A 10,451-nucleotide genomic window follows, 5' to 3' on the forward strand; every position below is an offset into this window, starting at 1 on the left:
TTTCCCCTCACATCACAACTAGCAGTTTGGGATCCAAAAATCATTGTTCCCTAGTGTATTATTTTTGCTCACTTTAACTCAAACAGTGCTGTTTTTATATAGCAATTACTTTAAAGATTCATAGATGTCCCACAAGTTCTAAGTGTATTCCACATAGCAGGTACCCAACCACAAATGTCTCTGAGATGATTCTCCCTACTCTGGGTTCCCAAATTATCATGGTAGGAGGGCCACATCCTTTAAACTTCTTAGAAGACTATTTTTTAAAAATTTTTTTAGTTGTTGATGGACATTTATTTCATTCATTTATTTATATGTGGTGCTGAGAATTTAACCCAGTGCCTCACACATGTGAGGCAAGTGCTCTAGCACTGAGCCAAAACCCTATCCCTAGTGGACTTAATTTTAACAGATAGAATCTGAAAGGCCCAAACTTTAAATTATCAGTTCTCTTTCTCTGAAAGAATGAGTGAGGCACCTACTCCTGTTCTTACAAGGTCTTAATGAATGATCTTACAAGACTACATTGACTTCAATTTGAGGTTCTTTCTTCATTTTTGGCTTTGGTTGCCATTTGCATGTATTAAGAATTGTTCATAAGTTTGAGTCCTTGTTTTTCCTACTTGAATCATTTAATTTCTTCTTTCTTTCTTCCTTTTTTTGGCCTAATGCTCTGAGTAGGTTTTCAAGGACATTTGTTGAATAGAAGTGGTGAGAGAGGGCATCCCTGTCTTATTCCATTTTTTAGAAGAAATGCTTTCAGTTTTCTCCTATTTAGAATGATACTAGCCTTGGGTTTAACATATATAGCTTTTATAATGTTGAAGTATTTTCCTACAATAAGTATTTTTTTCTACAATAAGTATATTTCCTACAATAAGTATTTTTCCTAGTGTCTTGGATTCTATGTTTTGTCAAATGCTTATTCTACATTTACTGAGATATTATTAGAACCAAAAATCTCCACCATAAATGTTATAAAACTCATAAATTCAGAAAATTATCAGGATATAAAAATAACACCATAAATCAATTGCATCCATATACTCCAATTATGAATCAACTGAAAGAGAAATTAAGAAAACTATACCATTCACAATAGCTTCAAAAAAGAAACAAACAAACAAACAAACTTGCAAATCAATCAAACAAAAGCAGTATGAAAGGTACAAAACACTAATAAAGAAGTTGAAAAAGATCTTAGAAGTTAGAAAGATCTCCTATCTTCTTGGGTAGCAGAATTAATATTGTCAAAATGACCATACTACAGAAAGCACTATACAGGTTCAATACCATCCCAATCAAAATCCCAATGATGTTCCACAGAAATAAAAAATGCAGACATGAAATTCATATAGAAAAATAAGAGACCCAGAATAGCCAAAGCATTCCTTAGCAACAAAAATGAAGCTGGTGGCATTACTATTCTAGACCTTAAACTATACTACAGAGCAATAGTAACAAAAAGAGCATGGTATTGGCACAAAAATAGACCTGTAGACCAATGATAAAGAACAGAGAATAACCCAAATAATTACAGTAATTTTATATTAGACAAAGGCACCAAAAACATACTTTGGAGAAAAGATAGCCTCTTCAACAAACGGTGCTGGGAAAACTGGAAATCAATATGGAACAAAATGAAATTAAACCACTATCTCTCACTATGCACAGAACTCAACTCAAAGTGTATCAAGGACCTAGGAATTAAACCAAAGACTTTGTGCCTAATGGAAGAAAAAGTAGGCCAAAATCTCCATCATGTAGGATTAGAACCCAACTTCCTGAATAAGAATAATATAGCACAATATTTTTTAAAAAGTATCAATAAATGAGATGGATTCAATTCAAAAGGCTTCTTCTCATCAAAATTAGCAAAAATAACAATTAGTGAGGTGAATAGAGAGCCTACAAAATGAGCGCAACTCTTTACCACAAGCACATCAGATAGAGCACTAATCTCTAGGGTATATAAAGCACTCAAAAACCTTAACACCAAAAAATCAAATAACCCAAACAATAAGTGGCCAAAAAACTAAACAGACACTTCTCAGAAGAGGATATATAATCAATCAACAATATATATACAAATGTTTAACATCTCTAGCAACTAGTGAAATGCAAATCAAAACTAAGATACCATCTCACTGCAGTCAGAAAGGCAGATATCAAGAATACCAACAACAATAAGTATTGGAAAAGATATGGGGGGAAAGTCAAACTCTTACATTACTGGTGGAACTGAAAATTGGTGCAGCAAATCTGGAAAGCAGTATGGAGACTCCTTGGAAAACTTGGAATGGAACAACCATTTGACCCAGGTATCCCACTCCTGAGTCTATACCCAAAGGACTTAAAATCAGTATACTATAGAAACACAGCCACGTTAATGTTGATAGTAGCTCAATTAACAATAACCACACTGTGGAACCAATACAGACACTCTTGGATAGATGAATGGGTGAAGACACAGTGGTGTATACACACAATGAAATATTATTCAGCATTAAAAGAGAAGAAAATTATGGAAATTGCAGGTAAATGGATGGAGTTGGAAAATATCATGCTAAGCAAAGTAAGCCAATTCTGAAAAAACCAAGGCCTTATGTGCTCTCTGATAAGTGGATGCTGATCCATGAAGGGGGTTGTGGGGTGAGAATGGAGGTGCTTTGATTGGGCAAAGGGGGAGGAAGAGAAAGGAAGAAGAGATGCAATTAGGAAAGATGGTGGAATGGGATGGATATCATTACCCTAGGTACATGTATGACTGCACATGTAGTGCAACTCCACATAAAGTGCAACCAGAAAACAGAGTTGTGCTCCACTCATGCACAATGAATCAAAAAGCTTCTCGCTGTCATGTATAACTGAATAGAATTAATAAAGAAAATCAACTAAGAAAACACTTCTTTATAAATTACCCAGCCTGTGGTCTTCTGTTGTAGCAATAAAAACCAGAGAAGGACAGGGCTCCTGAGGGAAGCAGAGATCAGAAGCTCAGGGTTGAGCACCAGAGCCAGACACTCTATCTCCCATGGAGAGCTTTCTTCTCTCCAGCTCCACAAAGAGAACAAACAGAGGCAATTCTTCCTGATGGCTGTTGGAAAGGAGGTCACAGGGAAGAAATACTGCTGGTACACTGTCCTCTGGCCAACAGGTTCATTATCTCCCATCTTGTTCCTTTCATTCCTTTGTTATTAATAATCATATCTTACTTTTCAAACCCAAACCTAGCACAAAATGTTATTCCAATCGAAGCTGTATTTAAGATGCAATATGAAGAAATCCATGGCCTGACTCACTAGAACAGTTGAGGAGGATCCAGGCTGTCCTGCCCAAGCTTCAGGTACTCCCCAGGGGGACCAAGGTAAGGCCAGACCCCCAGCAAGGAAAGGTATGTTTGGAAAAATAATTACTTACTGTCCCTAGGTTTCAACTCTGGATGAAGCAGCTCTATATGCCAGGACAGTGCAATGCCACTAGACACCAGAGTACACACTACATGCTGCCTGTAATCACAGGATGCAATCAAAAGGGCAGGACAGAGCAGAGAGCATCAGCACTCCACAGGCTTTCCTAAGTTATCAGGTAAAGCAGACAGCCTGATATTTCAGAAAAAAAATATAGAAGGAAAGCAACATTTCCTGTATATATCTGCTTTAAAATTATAGCTTAAAAGCCACACTTCAAGCATAGGTAAATAAATAAGATTAGGACTTATTTATAAGAAAAAAATTAGAAGTCCCAGTCTCATACATAAGTCTGGGTCATATAAGTCCTAATCTTATAAATAAGTCTATATTACAGCAAGAACATCTCATTATACAATTCACAAAAGTACATTAGGTTTACAAGGCATGCATGGATCTTCAGTATTGCTCTCCTCAGCCCAATAGTAATGAGCCCTTCTCCTGGTAATTGGTGATGGCTTGATTTGGGAACTTGAATTCACATTCTTGCCTTCAGTGTGATTAATAGTATACAATACATTTCATAATTTATGTAAAATGTATATATAATGGCTGATACTATCAGTATAAAGTCATTCTTTCTAAAAAAAATCATCTTGTTTGGTGTTGGGGAGAAAACCTAGGACTGCATACCTGGTAGGCAAATGCTATACCATGGAGATGAACTCCCAACCCATTAAAAAAGCATAAGTTTTTTGGTTGGGGCTGGGGCTCAGTGATAGGAGGCTTACCTCACATAGGAGAGGCATTAGTTAAGAAGTCAGTAAGATGTTACAAAAGGGTAGTAGGAGAGGGTACCCTTGATTGTTCCTGATCTTAGTGGGAAAGTTTCAAGTTTATTATCATTAAGAATGAGGTAGGTAGAAGTGGCAGGAGCAGACTGCAAGCTGGGACAAGTTGCCAACACTGAGGGAGAACTCACCCAAGCCTGAGGGCTGAAAGTTGAGGGAAGGTGCTAAGGCCCAGTGGGGTGACTGGGCCACTAGTGGGGAGTCACTGGTACAAGCCCAGGCCAGTCCTCTCTGTTTCCAGGCAGAGCACAATGGTTGGCAGAGCCCACCCTTCATGGAATTCTGAGTGCTTGGGTCATAATTGACTCCTTGGTGTTCCAGGAGGTTCAGAGCAGAGGTGGATAGAGACTGAGGTGGTTTTCAGAGCGGCTCTGATGGCACACTGAAATTGTGACAATATTGTCCTGGTTTAGAGGCCTAGGCTCTGGCTTGGGCCACTCCTTGGGTCAGGAGGGGGGTAGCTTGGCTTCCCTCATCAGTTTTATCTCCAAAGTCACTGAGGATGAGGTTCTCGATGATTTAGAGGATGTAGAAGCAGGTTTACCTAATTATTGGAGAAAGAACCTTGAAGATACCAAATGGATGATCAGATATGACAATGAAAGACTTAAAAACTATTGTACTGAGCTGGAAGAAAAGTATGCAGCATCAGAGCTACAGATCCAACATCAATCTGCAAATTACAGGAATGAACTGGAAAAGAAAGTAGAAATCAGGCCACTTAAAGCAAGACAGTTTGCACTAGAAGATGAGTTGTCTGCACTGCAGTCAGTAGATTCAGGGGCAGGTGGTGTACCAGAAACAGTGCCTCATCTTCATTCGGTAATGAGATCAGTCATTTTTCAGCTTTTCCCAGTGATGACATGGATTTTAGTGACAGCATTTTATCCCAACAAGAAATCAACAGACTGTCTATTGAAGTTTCAAGACTTGAATCTCAAGTTAGCCATTGGAGGGAAATAGCTCAGGCAAAGGGAACAAATAATTCTGATCAAAGTGAAATCTGCAAACTACAAAATACTATTAAGTTACTTGAACAAAACCAAAGTCAAAACCTTGATCATCATCAAGAGAAAATGTCAGTTTTGCAGAATGCACATCAAAAGAAACTGGCAGAGATAAGTTGCCAGTATCCAGAGAATTAAAGACTATGTGGAAAGGACTGAAAAGCTTGAAAATCAGTTTAAGGTGACTCAGGACTTACAGTAACTGATGAGTCTAAAATCGGTGAAATGGAAAAAGAACTATCCAGGTTCTATAAACTGAAAAAGTAGAGTGTGCGACAAAGATGGGAGAACATAAGGATCAAATAAAAGACATAATTAAAAAATTATCTTTGGCAGAAAATGACAGAGATGCCTTGAAGAGGGATAAAGAGCAGCTTGGTGTGGAAATGTGACAAATAATTGAACAGTGTGAAAACTTGAAACGGGGATGTAGTCAATTGCAGCCTTCTGTGATGGAACAGAAAGATGAGGAATTTAAGAATTTGCAGAAAACTATCGAATAAATAAAAGCCCAGTTGCAAGGAGACACACACAGTACTCCAGCAAACAATTCTGATAATTTTCAAGAAACAAAATTTAAAAGCCTTCCTATAGAAAATGGAAGTGAAGAACACAACCTGTGTAACTATGAAACTGAAAAATAAATGAAAGGAATCCAAGAATGAGAACTTGATATTCAATTTCTAAATGAAAAGAATATATCTTTAACCAAACAGACTGATCAGCTGTCCAAAGATGAAGTTGGCAAACTAAAGTTATCCAGCAGAAAGATACAAGCTCCTCAGGCTAAAATGTATTCAGGAAAACTTGCTATGAGTACACCCCAGCTCTTGTCTGCATCATCACTTACCTCCCAGTCCTCAGAGGACAAAGAGCTTAGACAATCACTGCAATAAAAAGATGCCACCATTAGGATGCTCCAGGAAAGTAACCACAGGATCTCTGATGCAACTGCTGCCACCCCCAAGAGAAAAAAGAAAGAACATGAACAATCAGATTCCAAAATTAAATAGCTCAAGGAAAAAGAAGATCTGTTACAAAATTTACTGAAAGAAAAAAAACCTCTTTATCCAAGCCAAAAGTAATCAGTTAGTTTCTTCAAATGCAAAGTTCACTAACAAAGTGAATGAAAATGAGATGTTGAGGCAAGCAATAACAAACCTCAAGGAGAGAATATTAATTTTAGAAATGGATATTTCTCAACTAAAAGGGGAAACTGAAAAAAAAATAATAGAAACATCCAAAGAAAAGGAAATGGAGAATCAAGTATTACAAGAGATGAACATAAAGTTCTCTGTGATGCTGCAAGAACAACAGTTGGAGTACCATTCAATGAAGGAGCAACTTTTACAAGAAAAAGAACAAGGTAAGGCTGAGGAATTAAATTGGCTTTTAAATGCAGTTGAATCCACGCAGGAGAAGACCATTCTATGTCAGCAGGAGACAGACCAACTCACCTTGTCCCTAAAGAACCAACAGATGGAAAAGAGTACCCTCCAGCAAGAGATTCAACACTTACATGACAAAGAATTACTCTTAAATCAAGAGGTACAAAGACGGGGTAGCCATCTTTTAGAATCAGAAGATTTTTACACCCGGGAAATTTAGGCTGCAGAGAAGAGAGAGATGAACCTGAGAGAAAAAGACACACTAATGGAGGAAAAGCTACTTTCCTCTTCTATTGCAACTCATCAAGCCAGTGTGCAGGCAGAGTCCCTGAAGAAACAGGTGCATTTACTCTCCCAAGAGAGGCATGAGAATGCACTACAGCTTTTGCTCTACCAAGAACAAGTAAAGCAGTATGCCATGTCATTAACTAACCTGCCAATGGTTCCAGAGCATTGCCAACAAGAAGAAAAAGCTATGTATTTGGCTGAATTACAAAAGGAAAGACAACATATAACCGAATGGAAGGAAAAGGCAGACAATCTTGAGAGGTATTATTATTACAGGAACATTCGAATGAAGTCAACAGTGTGTTGGATTCAGCAACCAGACTTATATAACAGTTACATCAAAGGAAGAGCAGATTGAAAGACTTAAAAAGCACAATGAACTCCAACAAGAAATGTTGAATAATGCACAAAAGAAATTGATGAACGTGGAAAATGGCACAGAAGAAAATGTGGACAAAGCCCTAATGAGAAACGTGTTCACTGGGCATTTCCATACATCGAAAAGTAAGCGTCATGAAGAGTTACAGTTATTGAGAAGCTTCCTGGACATTCAAAAGGAGAAAATGGAGCAGTTGTTGAATAGAGATGATGGTGACGTTACTAAGTGGATGACAGGTTGGCTTGGAGAAGGATAAAAAAATGTCCCCAGCACATCTTTGAGTAATCTCTGCTTAATAGTTCTTTTCTAGAACTTTTTGTTAAATTTCTGGAAACAAAATCTCCTTCATCTGTTCCACCACCAAAACTTTATACTCATGCCATGAGATGTCTAGACTCCAGAGGAAGGAGAAAGGAAGGTGAGAATGTACCAAGAAGTTTGAAAGATGCAGCAGAATTCAGAGCTGGTGAAAGAGTGGCTGTGAATCTGTTCTTGGCACCACATTCTGCAGCAGTGCCACTGATTAGCCTAGCTGGACTTGGACCTGGTGGACCTGGGAATCCCCATTTGGATCCCATCACAGACTTCATGCCCACCTTTACACCATTGCCAGTGTCCCCTGACAACAGCACCAGGGTTGTACCAAAGGACTTTTTAAAGCAATAGGTGATTCTCAAGCCAGAGATGATTTAGCAGTTTAAAGAAGCCATAAACAATTTGAACTATTTACAGAGTGGCCTTTTTGAAAAGAAGTTGTGTATTTGCAGAGAAAAAGAAAAAGAAAAAAGTTGATATATAGAGCTACCAGGTGTTTTGACTCCCCTCCCCCCCTTTTTTGTATGTTTTTTTTTTTTTTGCTGTAGCACTTATTAAAATTGTATTTGTGTTTGTTTGCCGTAGCTTTTTTATATAAAATTTTGTTCCTGTGCTATCAGGTAATCAACAGCAAAAATAACTATAGCTTCAACTTTTTATATAATTATATTTGTTAAATTTAATTATATTAATATAAAAATGATTCATTTATATTACTGAAAAGAAGAAAATACAACCCATATGAAAAAGATATATATCTCAGAATTTGGGCTATATGCAAACAAAATATGATGTAGTAAAGTTGTGAATTCTTTAGTTTATAAAAGAAAACACTGTATAACTACTAAAAGAAAATTACAGTGGCAGGGCCTCAACATGAAGTTTAGTGCATAAATTCTAAGATTCTTTTAATTCAAATGCTATGACACCTATCCCTTTTACTTATCATCATTCTATTAAAAAAGTCACTTGACATTCATTCCCTTTTCTAGATGTTAAATATGTCCAGAAGGAAGATGACTTTTGTCAGTGAAACCAAAAGTATAATCACATGCATCCTTTATAATTTGTAGGACTGTATCATTAAATGTCTGGACTGTTTACATACTTTTTTGGGACCTACAGTAATGCTTATAAACACATTTTTAAAAATTTGATCAAAAACAAAGTGGGGAAGATAAACAAAATAATACAAAGTTTTGAAAGATGAAAAAGTTTAAAAAAGAGTAGTTAAAATCTTTTATAAAAGAATCAGGAGACTATAGTCTTCAAAGACTTAATCTTTTTAATTTTCTGTAGTTGTAGATGAGGATCAAACCCAGCGGCTCACAAATGCTAGTCCAGTGCTCTTCAACTGAACTAATGCCCCAGCCCCAAAGACTATATCTTTACAAAGCATTCTCTTTCTCTATCTCTTTCTCCACTCCCCACACCCCCCCAATATCCTTTCTAGTAGTTAAGAAACAGAACAATGCCAGCAAAAGATGTGTATGTTTTTCATTCCTAAGGAACTATTTCAGCCAACAGGATTGGAAAAGTTCTATCAAAATTCTAACACTTAAAAGGACTTAATTTTGTCCTCAAAGTCAAACAGAAGATTTAATTACCAACACTGAGGAAGGTCAACATAACTTATGTTTCCTTAAAAATCTTCCTAGCCCATTTATTGATTGGGTTGTTTACTTCTTTAGTGTTAAGTTTTTTGAATTCTTTATATATCCTGGAGATTAGTGCTCTATCTTATGTGAGTGTGGCAAAAATTTGCTCCCAAAATGTAAACTCTCTCTCCAACTCACTGATTGTTTCTTTTGCTGGAAAAAAAACTTTTTCAGTTTGATTCCATCCAATTTATTAATTCTTGATTTTATTTCTAGCACTTTAGGAGTCTTGATATGGAAGGTGGGGCCTAATACAACATGATCAAGATTTGGGCTTACTTTTTTCTTCATTAGGCACAGGGTCTCTAGACTAATTCCTGGGTCCTTGATCCACTTTGAGTTGAGTTTTTTGCATGGTGAGAGACAGGGGTTGATTTTCATTTTGCTGCATATGAATTTCCAGTTCTCTAAGCACCATTCGTTTAAGAGGCTGTCTTTTCTCTACTGTATGTTTTTGATGTCTTTCTCTAGTATGGGATAACTTTATCTATGTGGGTTTGTCTCTGTGTCTTCTATTCTGTACCATTGTTCTAAACATTCCATTAACAAATATATAGAAAAATGTTCAACATCTCCAGTAATTAGAGAAATTCAAATCAAAACTCCTCTAAGATTTCATCTCATACCAGTCAGAATAGCAGTTATCAAGAATACAAACACCAACAAGTGTGGCAAGGATGTAAAGGGAAAGGCACAGTCATACATTGCTGGTAGGACTGAAAATTAATACAACAAATCTTGAAAGCTGTATGGAGATTACTAAGAAAACTTGGAATAGAACCACCATTTTACTCAGCTATCTCATTCCTCAGTCTTTACCCAAAGGACTTAAAATCAACATACTCTAGCAATGCAGCCACATCAATGTTTACAGTAGCTCAATTTACAAGAGCTAAATTGTGGAACCAACCTTCATGCCCTTCAATAGATGAATGGATAAAGAAACTATGCTATATATACACAATGGAATATTACTCAGCATTAAAGGAGAACAAAATTATGGCATTTACACATAAATGCATAGAGTTGGAGAATATCTTTCTAAGAGAAATAAGCCAATCCGCCAAAACCAAAGGCTGAATGTTCTCTCTGATAAGTGGATGGTGATACATAATGCAGTGGTATGGGGAGAATGGAGAAACTTTGAGCCAAGGG

At 36.9% G+C, this 10,451-nt stretch overlaps 2 pseudogenes; both read left to right on the forward strand.

The window, feature by feature from the left end:
* Window positions 1-4,663: 4,663 nt before the first annotated feature.
* On the forward strand, window positions 4,664-5,771 carry LOC101957134 (thyroid receptor-interacting protein 11 pseudogene; annotated as a pseudogene).
* Window positions 5,772-6,059: 288 nt separating this feature from the next.
* Window positions 6,060-7,989, forward strand: LOC144364691 (thyroid receptor-interacting protein 11 pseudogene; annotated as a pseudogene).
* The last annotated feature ends 2,462 nt before the right edge of the window (window positions 7,990-10,451 follow it).

The sequence above is a fragment of the Ictidomys tridecemlineatus genome, unplaced genomic scaffold, assembly GCF_052094955.1.
Source record: "Ictidomys tridecemlineatus isolate mIctTri1 unplaced genomic scaffold, mIctTri1.hap1 Scaffold_108, whole genome shotgun sequence".
Classification (NCBI taxonomy): Eukaryota; Metazoa; Chordata; class Mammalia; order Rodentia; family Sciuridae; genus Ictidomys; species Ictidomys tridecemlineatus.